The 14,272-nt window shown below is 41.1% G+C and overlaps 2 long non-coding RNA genes across 3 annotated transcripts; one reads left to right on the forward strand and one right to left on the reverse strand.

Moving 5' to 3' along the window:
- Positions 1 to 709: 709 nt before the first annotated feature.
- Positions 710 to 13,274, reverse strand: LOC116274943. Its single transcript, XR_004183801.1, has 3 exons — positions 13,067 to 13,274; positions 10,873 to 10,960; positions 710 to 2,651 (listed from the first exon to the last, which is right to left on the reverse strand). It is a non-coding gene; the product is annotated as an uncharacterized LOC116274943 (long non-coding RNA).
- Positions 10,168 to 12,379, forward strand: LOC103885325. 2 transcript variants are annotated; one of them, XR_004183800.1, is made up of 3 exons: positions 10,168 to 10,250; positions 10,975 to 11,209; positions 12,002 to 12,379. It is a non-coding gene; the product is annotated as an uncharacterized LOC103885325 (long non-coding RNA). The 2 variants fall into 2 exon arrangements; XR_002522687.2 differs by lacking the exon at positions 10,168 to 10,250 and having other exon boundaries at positions 10,955 to 11,209.
- Positions 13,275 to 14,272: the final 998 nt, after the last annotated feature.

Below are 14,272 nucleotides of genomic sequence, written 5' to 3' on the forward strand. Positions count from 1 at the left end.
CCTGGACTCAAGCAATTCTCCTACCTCAGGCTTCAGAGCACCTGGGTCCACAGGAATGTGCCACCACGTCCAGCTAACATTTTTTACTACTTTTATTTGTAGAGACAGTGATACGGTTTGGCTGTGTCCCCACCCAAATCTTGTCTTGAATTATAGCTCCCATACTTCCCACATGTTGTGGGAGGGACCCAGTGGGAAACAACTGAATCATGGGGGCGGTTTCCCACATACTGTTCTTGTGGTAGTGAATAAGTCTCATGATTTTATAAGGAGTTTCCCTTTTCTCCTGGCTTGCTCTCTTTTGTCTGCCACCATGTAAGACGGGCCTTTCACCCTCTGCCATGATTGTGAGGCCTCCCCAGACACATGAAAGTGTGAGTCCATTAAACATCTTTTTCTTTATAAATTACCCTGTCTTGGATAGGTCTTTAACAGCAGCGTGAAAATGGACTAACACATATGGGGTCTCACTATGCTGCCCAGGCTGGTCTTGAACTCCTGGGCTCAAGTGATCCTCCTGCATCTGCCTCCCAAAGTGCTGGGATTACAGGTGTGAACCACCATAACAGTCCTCTGTTTCTTTGTTCTACTGCTCTGTTTGTTCATAGTCAATACCGAAGTGTTTTCATTTTTTTGAACTCATGTATTATCTATAATATATAGTAAGGCTAGTTTCCTTCTTTGTTTTCAAAAACTTCCTGGCTATTCCAGAATTTTTTTTTTTTTCATATAAACTTAAGAATCAGCTTGTTTAGAGCCTCTCACCAGACCTTTCCCCACACAAAGCTAAAATTGGGTTGTTAGTTTTATTGGGAAATTATAGATTTATTCAGGAAGTTTAAACTTGATAAAATTGAGGCTTAAGGCATGGTATTTCCTTTTATTTGATTATCTCCCTTATGTTCATCAGTAGAGTTTTGCCTTTTCTTATAGATCCTATACATTCCTTGTTAGATTATTTCCTGAATAGTTTGCTTATTGTTATTGTAAATAATTTTTAAGATTATATTTGTAACTGGTAGCTGTTTCTATATAGGAAGCTATTTTTTCACTACATTTGTAACACTTGATTGAATTTTTCTATTTTTCTCTAATGACATATCCACTCATTATCACGGAATTTTTAAACATAGAATCAAATTTTCTACAACTAATTGCTCTTTTACTCCTTTCTTTTTCTCTTTTCATTGATTAATACTTACGTAGAACAGAGTTAAGAGTAGTTTGTCAGCATCCTCTTCCTATTCCCAAATGTAACAGGAATTCTTAAGTCTTACCATTAACTATGATGCTGCCTTTTTATATGCATCAAACATATTAAGAAATTATCTATGCCTACTTTATTAACAATGTTTAAAATAATTAATGTGTGTGACATTTCATAAAATGTATTTTTAGCACAAATAAAGATGAGTACATGATTTTATTCCTTTGAGAAATATGGGAAAATATATTACTAAATTTCCTAACGTTGAACTACCTTTACCTTCCCATAATTAAGCCTATTCTTTTAAAATTCCTGATAAAAAACATTTTATCATGAAGCTTATATTGATACATGGTTTGTAGCTCCCTTTTGTGATATTTCTGACAGGTTTTGTCATCGATTCTACTCTGTATTTGCAAAATAATTTGGAGGATTTGCTCCTTTCCTCTGCACTCCTGGATGCTTTAAACAGTATGAAGATTTTGAAAATTTTATTGACTTAAACTAAAAAGTTCTGGTCTGGTGGTTTTTTTTAGAATGAATTATTTAATAATTTTTTCAATTTGTATCTGTAGTTGTTCTGTTGAAATTTTGCTATCTCTTTTAGGATCATTATTGGTCATTCATATTTGCCAAGAAATTATCCCTTTCATACAGAGTTTCAATTCATTTTTCACAGAGAAGAGAGAAATAATAAATTTCCTCTGGCTATTTGTCTGTTTCCCCCACACTGTGTCTGATTTTGTGTATTTGCGTTTTGTTCTCATTATCGTTATTTGAATAGCTAGAGGGTCATCTTTTTAAAAAAAAATTAAAATGAGCTCAAAAATTTATTACTTCTCTACCACTTTTCTATTTTCCAAAGGATTCATTTCACTTTATTTTTAAGGTAAATTTTTCTTGTTAATACTGGGTTAGGTATGGCAGAAGTAGGCCTCTACCAAATTTGCCAATTCTTTCTCCGCAGTGACTATTCTCTATTTTATCCCCATGGCCCAATCTAGTACAGATTCTTATTTCATTAGTATTGTTAATGGTGGCAAATCCATACAGGTCTGCAGCAACAATTGTTGCCTCCTCCTCAGAAGAAATTCAACCAAAAGGGCATAAGGCAGAGTGAGAAACTGAGGCAAGTTTTAGAGCAGGAGTAAAAGTTTATTAAAAAGCTTTAGAGCAGGAATGAAAGGAAGTAAAGTATACTTGGAAGAGGGCCAATCGGGTGACTTGAGAGTCAAGTGTGCAGTCTGAACTTTGACCCGAGGTTTTACATGTTGGCATGCTTCCTGGGTCTTGCATTACTTCTCCCCTGATTCTATCCTTGGGGTGGGCTGTCCACATGTGCAGTGGCCTGCTAGCACTTGAGAGGGGCTGCATGCACACTGTGTTCACTGGAGTTGTATGCATGCTCACTTGAGGCCTTCTGCTCTTACCCAGTCAAGTGTTTCTAGAGGAAGATCATATACTCATTAAATACCATTTTGCCTCTAGGGTGCATACTCAAGCCCACTTGCCCAACTCCTGAGATTTTATCAGAAAGCCACTGATCACCAGTTTCAGGTTTTTTCTATCTATTTGTAGATTGCCTTTCCCTGGTGCTGGCTGCAACCAATTATTATTTTAGAGAAGCAGTGTATCAACCGCCTGACCATCACTGACGGTTGTCTGGCATTCCTGATGGGGTGGGGGAGGAGCCCTTTCCTGTCCTGCTCATGTCTAACTAGCTACCAACTTTAACAGTATGAATTAGCCACCACCTGCAAACTGTGCCTTAGGATAGTAAAGAGTATTTTAGCAAAAATATGCCTCCTGAAAACACTTGGGGGTTAAGATCAACCCATCTAGTGGGGGAATTAAATGGACTAAGTGATGGATATGATAATATTGGCCTATAAGAAGTCTATTAAGATCCAGAAGTTCAGGATGATGTTCATACTACTGCTGAGTCAGGCAGGAGGCTGTTGATAAGACTTTGGAATCTTGACATAGGAGGATTTTAGAGTATAAGGGCCCCCTTACTTTAATCCAGTGCTCACAACTTTGGCTACACATTAGAATCACCTGGGGAGTTTAGACAAATCCTGATGCTGAGGCCATACCACAATCCAATTAATCAGAATCTCTAGTGGTGGGACCCAGACACCAGTCTATTTTTATAGCTCCCCAGGTGATTACAGTGTTCAGCCAAGAATGAGAATAATTACTTTCGTCTGCTTCGTTATTGGTAGGTACACCTGAGCTGGCTCTGCCTTCTTCAATGCACACCTGCTGTGCTGTGCACCCCATTCCACCCCACCTCAACCCCCGACCCATGCAGCTCAAGATTTTTTGTCAAAGACCCAAGTAAAAATATTTTTTATCTGACCCAGTACATTCAAATGTAAATAAATTCGTATTTATACCTGGAACAAAAGTTAAAGAGAAAATCAACCTTACTTTGTGTAAAGCATTCTGGTGTTTTTTTATTCTACTCTATTTCACTCTAATAAAAATAATAATAATAATCTGGACACAAGCCACTACACAGGTTCCTTGACCACTAACTGGTCATGACCAACAGTTTGAAAACACAGCTCTATCTTTTACGTTACATTCTCCTGTCTTAGCCCTCTTTATTGGATACTGAAGTCTTTGACATCTAACTCATAATCACAGCAGCCCATTGTTACAAAGGACTTCTTATGCACCAAGTACCTAGTCAACCCGCTGTAAGGGAGAAAAAGTAGTATCTTCTCCTTCCCCATTGCTAGGTTCATGGCTGAGACCCGGTAAACCACAAATAAAATTTGTAGTCCCTCAACTTACTGGATGGACCCCCGCTCAGCCCAGAGGACCCAACTAAACCTGAAAAACTAGTTCAGACCATGCCAGAAAAAGGAGAGTCAGACATGCCTCATACTCTCTTTCCTTTGGCGTGCAGGCACACAACTGACCAGCATTAACATTAAAATAGAGATCCTAACACTGACAGAACAGACTCTTTGTGGCAATAAGATATTAAATTCCGACCTGACTCTAGTATAGTATCACATGACAGATAGCAGTGCCATAAAAGAAACCAAAGTATTTTACCCCAAAATATATTTATCTGACATTGTTTGAAATGGCTCTACAATGCTGTCTCTTGTGGGGGAAATTTCCATTAATTCCCTTTTCTTTGCATATCTTTTGCTGCTCCTTTTTCAGCCAAATCAAGAGATTGGCTGAGAGTCTAACACCTTTTAAGGGTATGAATAGGAAACATTTGCCATCTATTGCCTCTCGGGGGAGCCACCTGTAAGATGGTCATCTACATAAAAAGAACTTTGGTCTCCACACCCCTGACCTTAACCCAGACTCTTCTTTCTATTGATACCAGGTCTTTAGATAATAACTTACGTCTTTCAATCAATTGCCACTCAGAAAATGTTTGAATCCACCTATAACCTATAAGGCCCTACCTACCTTCCACTTGTCCTGCCTTTCCAGACAAAACCAATGTATGCCTCACCTGTACTGATTGATGTCTTTTCTCTCCCTAAAATATATAAAAACCAAGCCATAACCCAACCACCTTGGGCACATGTTCTCAGGACCTCCTGACCCTGTGTCATGGATCATCTAAAACCTTCGCAAAATAAACTTCTAAATTGAGACCTGTCTCAGATACTTTTTGGTTTATATATCCTTAGGAAAAAATACAAATTAGCAAGAAAAAAGCATAACAAATTTATTTTATACAAGCTTTATGTACCACAGGAGCCTTCAGAAATAAAAACCCAGAGACTCAGGAAAAACTGTGTATCCTTATGGACAGTTGTGCAGAAGTATGATTGGAGTATAAAAAGGTATGATCTAATGGTAATAAACTGAGAGGAACTCTCCAAGGTCCATGATATGGTTTGGCCAGGGATATGCTAGCCAGGGATATGTGTCCCTGGCTAATGCTGAATTGTAATCCCCAGTGTTGGAAGCAGGGCCTTAAGGGAGGTGATTGGATCATGAGGGTGGTTTCTAATGGTTTAGAGCCATCCTCCTAGTGCTGTCCCATGATAGAGTTCTCACAAGATCTGATTGTTTAAAAGTGTGTAGCACCTCCCCCTTCAATCTATTCCTCCTGCTCCAGCCATATAGGACTTCCCAGGTTTCCCTTCCCCTTCTACTATAATTGTAAGTTTCCTGAGGCCTCTCCATCCATGCTTCCTGTACAGCCTGAGGAAATTTGAGCCAATTAAAATTATTTTCTTTACAAATTACCCAGTCTCAGGTAGTTCTTTATAGCAATGCAGGAACAGACTAATACAAAAACATTGGCAGATACCTGAAAATGTGGAAGCGACTTTGGAACTGGGTAATGGACAGAGGTTGGACCAGTTTTGAGGGCTCAAAAGAAGACAGGAAGAAGACAGAAAGTTTGGAACTTCCTAGAGACTTGTTAAATTGTTGTGACCCAAATGCTGGTAGTGGTATGGACAATGAAGTTCAAGCTGAGGAGGTCTCAGATTGAGATGAGGAACTTATCAGGAAGAGGAGCAAAAGTCACTCTTGCTATGCTTTAGCAAAGAGACAGGTAACATCTTCTGCTCTAGGGATATGTGAAACTTCAAACTTGAGAGAGATGATTTAGGGTATCTGACAGAAAAAAATTTCTAAGCAGCAAAGCTTTCAAGAGGTGGCCTGTCTACTTCTAACAGCATATGCTTACATTTGTCAGCAAAGAGGTTATCTGAAACTGAAACTTATATTTAAAAAGGAAGCAGAACATAAAAGTCTGGAAAATTTGCAGCCAGGCCGTGTAGTAGAAAGGAAAAATCCATTTTCTGAGGAGGAATTCAAGTCGGCTGCAGAAATTCACAAAGTAAAGAGGAACTGAATGTTAGTAGCCAAGAAAATGGGGCAAATACCTCAAAGGCATTTCAGTGACCTTTGTGGCAGACCCTCCCATCACAGGCCCAGAGGCCTAGGAGGGAAAAATGGTTTCGTGGGCTGGGCCCAGGGCCCTGCTGCTCTGCACAACCTCAGGACACTGCTCCCTGCATCCCAGCCACATAAGCTCCAGCTGTAGCTACAAGGGCCCCAGATATGTGTCAGGTCACTGCTCCAGACGGCATGACCCATAAGCCTTGGCAGCTTTCACATGGCGTTATCCCTGCTGGTGCTCAGAGGGCAAGAGTTGAGGCTAGGGAGCCTCTGCCTAGATTTCAGAGGATGTATGGAAACACCTGTATGTCCAGGCAGAAATCTGCTGCAGGGGTGCAGCCCTCATGAAGAACCTCAGCTAGGGTAGTACAGACAGGAAATGTGGGGTTGGAGCCCCCACACAGAGTCCCCACTGGGGCACTGCCTAGTGCAGCTATGTGAAGAGGGCCACAATCCTCCAGTCCCCAGAATGGTAGATCCACCAAAAACTTGCACTGTGTGCCTGGAAAAGCCACAGGCCCTCAATGCCAGCCTGTGAAAGCAGCCAAGGACTCTGTACCCTGCAGAGCCACAGGAGCAGAGATGCTTAAGGCCTTGGGAGCCCAGCCCTTGCATCAATGTTGCCTGGAAGTGAGATATGGAGTCAAAGGAGATTATTTTAGAGCTTTAAGATTTAATTACTCCCCTTCTGGTTTCAGATTTGCATGGGGCCTGTAGCCCCTTTGTTTTGGATGATTTCTCCCTTTTGGAATGGGAACATTAAGCCAATGCCTGTACCCCCACTGTTTCTTGGAAATAACTAGCTGGTTTTGATTTTACAGGCTCATAGGCAGAAGGGACTTGCTTTCTCTCAGATGAGACTTCGGACTGTGGACTTTTGATTTAATGCTGGAATGAGTTAAGATTTTGGGAGACTGTTGGGAAGGCATGATTGTCTTTTGAAATGTGAGAAGGCTATGAAATTTAGGAGGGGCCAGGGGCAGAATGATATGGTTTTGTTCTGTGTCCCCACTCATATTTCATGTTGAATTGTAATCCCCAATGTTGGGGAAAGGATCTGGTGGAAGGTGATTGGATCATATGGGTGGATTTCGCCCTTGCTGTTCTTGTGAGAGTGAGTGAGCTCTCACGAGATTTGGTTGTTTGAAAATGTATAGCACTTCACCCTTCTCTCTCTCTCTCTCACTTGCCAGCCGTGTGAAGACATGCTTGCTTCCCCTTTGCCTTCCACCATGACTATAATTTTCCTGAGTCCTCCACAGTTATGCCTCCTGCACAGCCTGTGGAACTGTGAGCCAATTAAATCTCTTTTCTTTATAAATTACCCAGTCTTAATTGGTTATTTATAGCAGTGTGAGAATGGACTAATACAGGGGAGTGTTAGAAAGGCATGATTGTGTTTTGAAATGTGAGAAGGACATGAGATTTGGGAGGGGCAGGGGCAGAATGATATGGTTTGAATTTGTGTCCCTGCCTAAATCTTATGTCACATTGTAATCCCCAATATTGGAGGAGGACCTGGTGGGAGGTAATTGGATCGGGGCATGGATATTTCCCTTGTTGACTAATACACATTTTGAATCCATTCTCTTCCCAGGGGACAGCATGGAAATAGAAACAAGCAAAGTGTAACAATTTTTTATCCTGGGATGGAGACTACATCTCGGAGGAAACAAAAGACCAGAATGAGATTTTCAGATACTGGGAGAGGACACTGATGTTTACATCACAGAGCTTTGGTGTGATGTAAACACAAATACATCACAGGGTGTGATGTCAACATACATACATACAAACATCATAGAGCTGCCATGGGGATTAGTGCCTCTTCAGTAGAAATGAGGCTGCTTCCAAAAAAAATCCACAAGTTCTTTCATCTCTCTCCCTTCTCTCATTCTCTCTCTCTCTAAAAGATGGGGTCTTGCTCTGTTACCTAGGTTGGAGTGCAGTGGTGTGATGATAGCTCATTGCAGCCTCAAGTTCCTGGGCTCCAGCAATTCTCTCACCTCGGCTTCCCAAATAGCTTGGACTACAGGTGTGCACAACCATGCCCAGCTCTAATCTCTTCGCTGGATTTACCAAAGAAAGTGGCTGGATGTGTACTCCCCAGAGGCGTCTTCCAGTTCTAAAGCAAAGTATTCTATGAGAAACACAGTGTTCTAAAGGCCAATCATAATGCAGTTGGGAGTGGTGGAAAAATAGACAAAGGGAACTCAGCAAAGTAGGTATTTGTTGAGCATTAACTAAGTGCCAGACATGCTGCCTCCTGAAAATAGTTTATTTTTAATTTAATAGGTAGTAAATAGATATAGATATTTCCCTCAAGGATGTCTGGAAGAATGGAATAATGGTTAAGAGTACGGGCTCTGCTTACCTTCAGCTCCCTGTTATCAGCTATGTGACTTCAAGCAAATTACTTAGTCTCTCTGTTTATAGACTTCCTCAATATTGTAGTCTGTAAAATGGGAAAAGTCATCTTCTACTCTTGGGGGTTAGAGTGGGGATTAGATAAGGTAATGCATATAAAGCAAATGCAGTGTTAGGGCTCAGAACATGATTCTTCAAAATATGGCACCTTGGTCTACTGAGCATTGTAAGCTGAAGGAAACCGAGAAAACAACAGAAGCAGGAAGGTTACTCTTTGACCTTCTTCCACATTTCTTCCCTGAAGAAGGCCATAAAAGAATTTTCTGACTAATGTCACCTGAAAGTAGTTTGTTAGACCCTCACTCCAGAGGTATCCTGCTCTATACTCAGAGGTCAAAAAGAATGTGAAAAAACAGGCTGTATTAGTCTGTTCTCAAATTGCTATAGAGAACTACCTGAAAGAGGGTAATTTATATATAGGAAAGAGGTTTAATTGGCTCATGGTTCTGCAGGTTATACAGGAAGCATGGCTAATGATCCCCCAGAAAACTTACAGTCATGGCAGAAGGTGAAGAAGAAGCTGGTACATCCTACATGGCTAGAGCAGGAGGAAGAGAGCAAAGGGGGAGGTGCTACACACTTTCAAACAACCAGATCTTGTGAGAACTCTATCACAAGAAAGCACTAGGGGGATGGTGCTAAACCAATAGGAACTACCACCCCCATGACCAAATCTCCCTCCACCAGGTCCTTTCCCCAATATTGGGGATTACAATTCAACATGAAATATGAGTGGGGACACAGAACAAAACCATATTATTCTGCCCCTGGCCCCTCCTAAATCTCATGGCTTTCTCACATTTCAAAAGACAATCATGCCTTCCCAACAGTCTCCCAAAATCTTAACTCATTCCAGCTTTAACTCAAAAGTCCACAGTCCGAAGTCTCATCTGAGACAAAGCAAGTCCTTTCTGTCTAGAAGCCTGTAAAATCAAAACCAGTTAGGTACTTCCAAGATATTTACAATTTCCAAGTTTCAAAAAAACCTTACAATTATGGTAGAAGGGTAAGGGGAACCTGGCAAGTCCTACATGGCTGGAGCAGGAGGAAGAAGAGTGAAGGAGGAGGTGCTACACTCTTTTAAACAACCAGGTCTTGTGAGAACTCTATCATGGGACAGCACTATGGGGATGGCTAAACGATTAGAAACCACCTCATGATCCAATCACTTCCCATCAGGCCCCTCCTCCAACACTGGGGATACAATTCTATGTGAGATTCAGGCAGGGACACAGGGCCAAACCATATCATTTGTGACTGTGAAGTCACAAACCCCACACTAGACATGGATGTTCGAGCCCGCATCTTAAAATTCCACCTGCTGGAATTTTTTCTTTGCCTAAATTTTTTTTTTCTTTGTTTTTTTCTTTGCCTAAATTGTGACTTTTGTTTGAACCTTGAGAGTTAATATCAGCCATTTACACATATGGCTGGATAAAGAACACAAGGGCGAAGTTTGATTTAAGAAGAGATTTAGAGATAAAAGAGTATCACTAAGGTAGGTGAAAGGAAACACAACATAACACAAGGACATGCTATGTTTAGAAACTAACTTACCCAGGGTATATTCTGCCTTCAGACACTCGCCTTGTTTATATCATCCTGCTCTGTTCCAGGCTCACTCACACACAGATAGGTGCTGCAGGAGAAGTCCTCTGATTCTGTGTGGCTATCATATATCCCTGCTAGCTATTCTGTAGTCTGTCCGTCGAGCTTCTAGGTAAATATCCTTTGTTTTTCTTTTTGTGCTGTCTCAGTGACAGCAAGGGGCAGTATGCAGAAGCTGCCTCCATTTTATGTCACAGCAGACATTTCTTTAACACCTACTGTGATTAGATCATGGTGCTAGGGTAGAGAGGATAAATCATGATCTAGGCCTGGCATCACCTTTAGGATCCAATCCATGGATCAGCTCACTGCAAAGTCTAAATATTGCTAATCTATAGACTAATATCAGAAAAATAGGAAGAGATTTTTATCTGTAAATATATTTACACTTTCTACTGGTAATTTTCATGGTATAAAATGCAGAAATAATCATTTTACAAAGGCCACAGTGTATTTTATATTTCTCTCCCATGTCTCAAGACTGAGAAGATTTAGTCTTTAACATGAAATAAATATCAGAATCAGTTAAATAAACATAAAATAGTAATCAAATGAATATATTTTGTTAAATGGAAAAATCTACTGAATGTGACTTATTAAAATCCCTTTATGATACTTGAAAAATGCTGAATGAAAATCACTTTACTGTTTTTGAATAAAAACTTTCTAGTGTAAAGAGATTGAAAAAAATGAAATGTGAGATTCCATGAGAACCTTTGCACATTCATACTCACTGTGAAGTGCACTGGGCTCTTTTGCTCTTTGGTTTCTTAGCTCTTTGGGGCTTTTTTTTTAACCACCAGCTCTCTCCTTTTCCTTTTCCTATCACATCAAAGGGTGAAAAGAATGTCAAGGCAGGTTTTATTGCCTCTCTCCTAGTGGATTTGCTGCTCTGAGAATAATATCCTCACCTGGCTGAAGAAAGACAGACCTAGGCTGGGCAAGAATGGGTCCCCTAAGACTCTTTCCAACTGACCAGGGATTGCTCCTGGCCTGGACCATTCAGAGTCTTTCTTTGGAATCAGCTAAACCCATTGGGCAGGTCAGGAGTGCAGAACCCTCCAGATAAAGGTGAGAGGAAGAGGGAAGGGACTCAAGTGGTTGGAGTCAGTGTTTCTATTTCCCAAACTAGGCCAGTGAGTATCCAGAGGGCAGCGACTGTGTTCTTTGGTTCCCCAGTGACCACCACAGTGTCTAATGCATAGTAGATGGATGTCTAATGCATAGATATTGAATGACTGCTTGATTAAATGAAATAATTAGTACGCCATGTGGTTATCATGTTGCTCAGGGCATAGATTTCATTTTTGTTTTTTGTGTATCTAAAGGAAACAAGCTTTCCTTCTATTTATATTAATTAAGAGCAATTTTATGAATAAATCCTTTTATAGGAAAACTATTTTGCTAGGAGGGAGTGAAGGGGGCAAAGGCTGATAAAGTTCCCATTGGGTACTATGTTCACTATCTGGGTGATGGGATCAACGGAAACCCAAACCTCAGCATCATGCAATATGCCCCTGTAAAAAACCTGCATATGTAACCCAAATCTAAAATGAAAATAAGTAAAAAGAACCAGGTGAGGAAAAATTAAAATACTTTGTAAATGACATGATACAGTGGGAGGAAAGTTTACATATTGAGAGTTTTTTGAACATCGACAAAATAAATTAAATTAAATGTAAATTTACCAGCCAATGGGAAAAAAAGAAACCAATTATAATTAAAGAGATATTTGCTTCAAGGTTCTCTCAGTTTGTCTTATCCTGAACTCCAATCCTATCAACCTCCTGGTGAATGGTCCTCCTCTTAGTGCAAAGTCTAGAGTATAAAACCCAGTTTCCTCCCCTTTCTGTGATATTCCAGGGGCATTTCTGAGCCACAAATAAGTCTTTGACGTCTTCCTGGCAGCCTTCTGACCACAGAATGGTATTAACAATGACCACTGCCTTGAACCTGCAGCTAACTCTCCTCCAACAAGAACATACATGGGCTTCTCCAGTGTGGCAGCAGCTGTATCCATGGCTGATCATACCCCACCACTGTCAGTCCCAATCAGGGTGGGCTTGTCTACCTAATAATTATTATCTCCTGTCTCTTTGTCCTTGCTATCAGGACTCCACTTTTATTGGATAGGGTTCACTCTACCATGTGTTCAAGGTGACTCTGGGGTGGTTGTTAATTAGTCTAAGCCAAAGATTGGCAAACTGTTTTAAAAATAAATTTTATTATAGTATTAAAATATTCTGGAAATATTTCCAGTTTTGTGGTCCAGATAGTCTCTGTCACAACTATTCAACTCTATGCTGTTATAGTATAAAATTAGCTGTAGACAATATGTAGACACTTGAGTGTGGTTGTGCTCCAATAAAACTTTATTTATAAGTATAGGCAATTGGGCAGGCACAGTGGCTCATGCATATAATCCCAATGCTTTGGGAGGCAGAGGTGGGAGGATCACTTGAGCCCAGAAGTGAGAGCCAGCCTGGGCAACATAGTGAGACCTCATCTCTACTGCAAAACAAACAAACAAAAAAAATTGTCGGTGTGGTCGCAAGTATCTGAAGTCCCAGCTACTCAGGAGGCTGAGGTGGGAGGATCACTTGAGCCTGGGAAGTTGAGGCTACAGTGAGCCATGTTCACACCACTGCACTCCACTCAGCCTGAGCAACAAAGTGAGACTCTGTCTAAAAACAAAACAAAAACAGGCAGCAGGCTAGATTTGACCCAGATGCTGTAATTAGTCTACTCGTGGTCTAAGCCAATCATGGAATTGTCTTCTCCCCTACCAGTGATTGTTTTAGACAATGGGCAATATCATGCCATAGGGGCCAATGAGACACAGGACACAGTCTGTTAGGAGTCTTCTCTCTGATAAGAAGGAGAGCCTGCCTTTCCTGACTTGAAAGGGATTGCATAAGAATGTGATACCTGGAGGTGGGCTAGCCATTTTCAGCCATGGGAGACAAGCCTGAGACTGAAGACCCATTCTATGGATGGCGGATTCCCGTTCTATGGAATAAGAAAGACACATACTTCCTTCACGATGTCATCATGCAACTGAATTAACCAACTTTTATTATTATTATTATTGTTATTATTTTATTATTATTATTATTTTGAGATGAAGTCTCACTCTGAAGCCCAGACTAGAGTGCAGTGGTGTGATCTCGGCTCACTGCAACCTCTGCCTCCCGAGTTCAAGTGATTCTCCTGCCTCAGCCTCCTGAGTAGCTGGGACTACAGTCACACACCACCATGCCTGGCTAATTTTTGTATTTTTAGTAGAGATGGGGTTTCACCATGATGGCCAGGCTAGTCTCAAGCTCCTGACCTCAGGTGATCTGCCCAGCTCGGCCTCCCAAAGTGCTGAGATTACAGGCGTGAGCCACTGCACCCGGCCTGAATTAACTAACTTTAGAACTGCCTGCCTCTTGGCTTTTTGTTGTATAAATAGCCACTTATTGGTTAAAATATTTTTAGTACAGTTTCTATTTTATTTGCAGCCAAAAGCACTAACCAGTAGCACGGCTCCTCTATGGTCACCACAGGCTGTTTCTGCTGCTGTTATCACAGAAGCGGCTCCACTCCCTGGCCCCACTATTGCCCACTCTGACTCTTCTGCAGCTACTCTTGCTTCTCTGCCCCATGATGAGACCATCTGTAGACTCTCATCTCCACAGAGCTACCTAGCAATAGCCCTCCTGCCCAAGTGGAAGGGAGTTTCCCCCACATGTCTATCAGTCAGGACCCTTGCAGATACAGATCACAGAAAATCCAATTCAAAATGAATAAAGCATTTTTTAAAGGAAGGGGGTAGAGTTGATCAGCTCATAGCACAATGGTGCAGATTCACATCCAGCTTACCTATGGGCTCAAACATAATCGTGAGTACTCAGTCTCCCTTTTCCACCACTGCTTTTCTCCTTGTTGACTCTTCTCTCAAACACAGTTTTTCCTCACATTCTATTTTCTCGGGAAACATAGTTAGAAAAAGTCTCTCATCTTAACAATTTCCACAAGTGTTCCAAATTCAGACCTATTAACTATGGTTGGGTCACTTACTTGATCATGTTACTGGAGCCAGGAGATGCAATGCTCTGTACAGTTTCAGTCATTTGCCTACCTGCCCCTGTG

The sequence above is a fragment of the Papio anubis genome, chromosome 5 (genome assembly GCF_008728515.1).
Source record: "Papio anubis isolate 15944 chromosome 5, Panubis1.0, whole genome shotgun sequence".
Taxonomy (NCBI): Eukaryota; Metazoa; Chordata; class Mammalia; order Primates; family Cercopithecidae; genus Papio; species Papio anubis.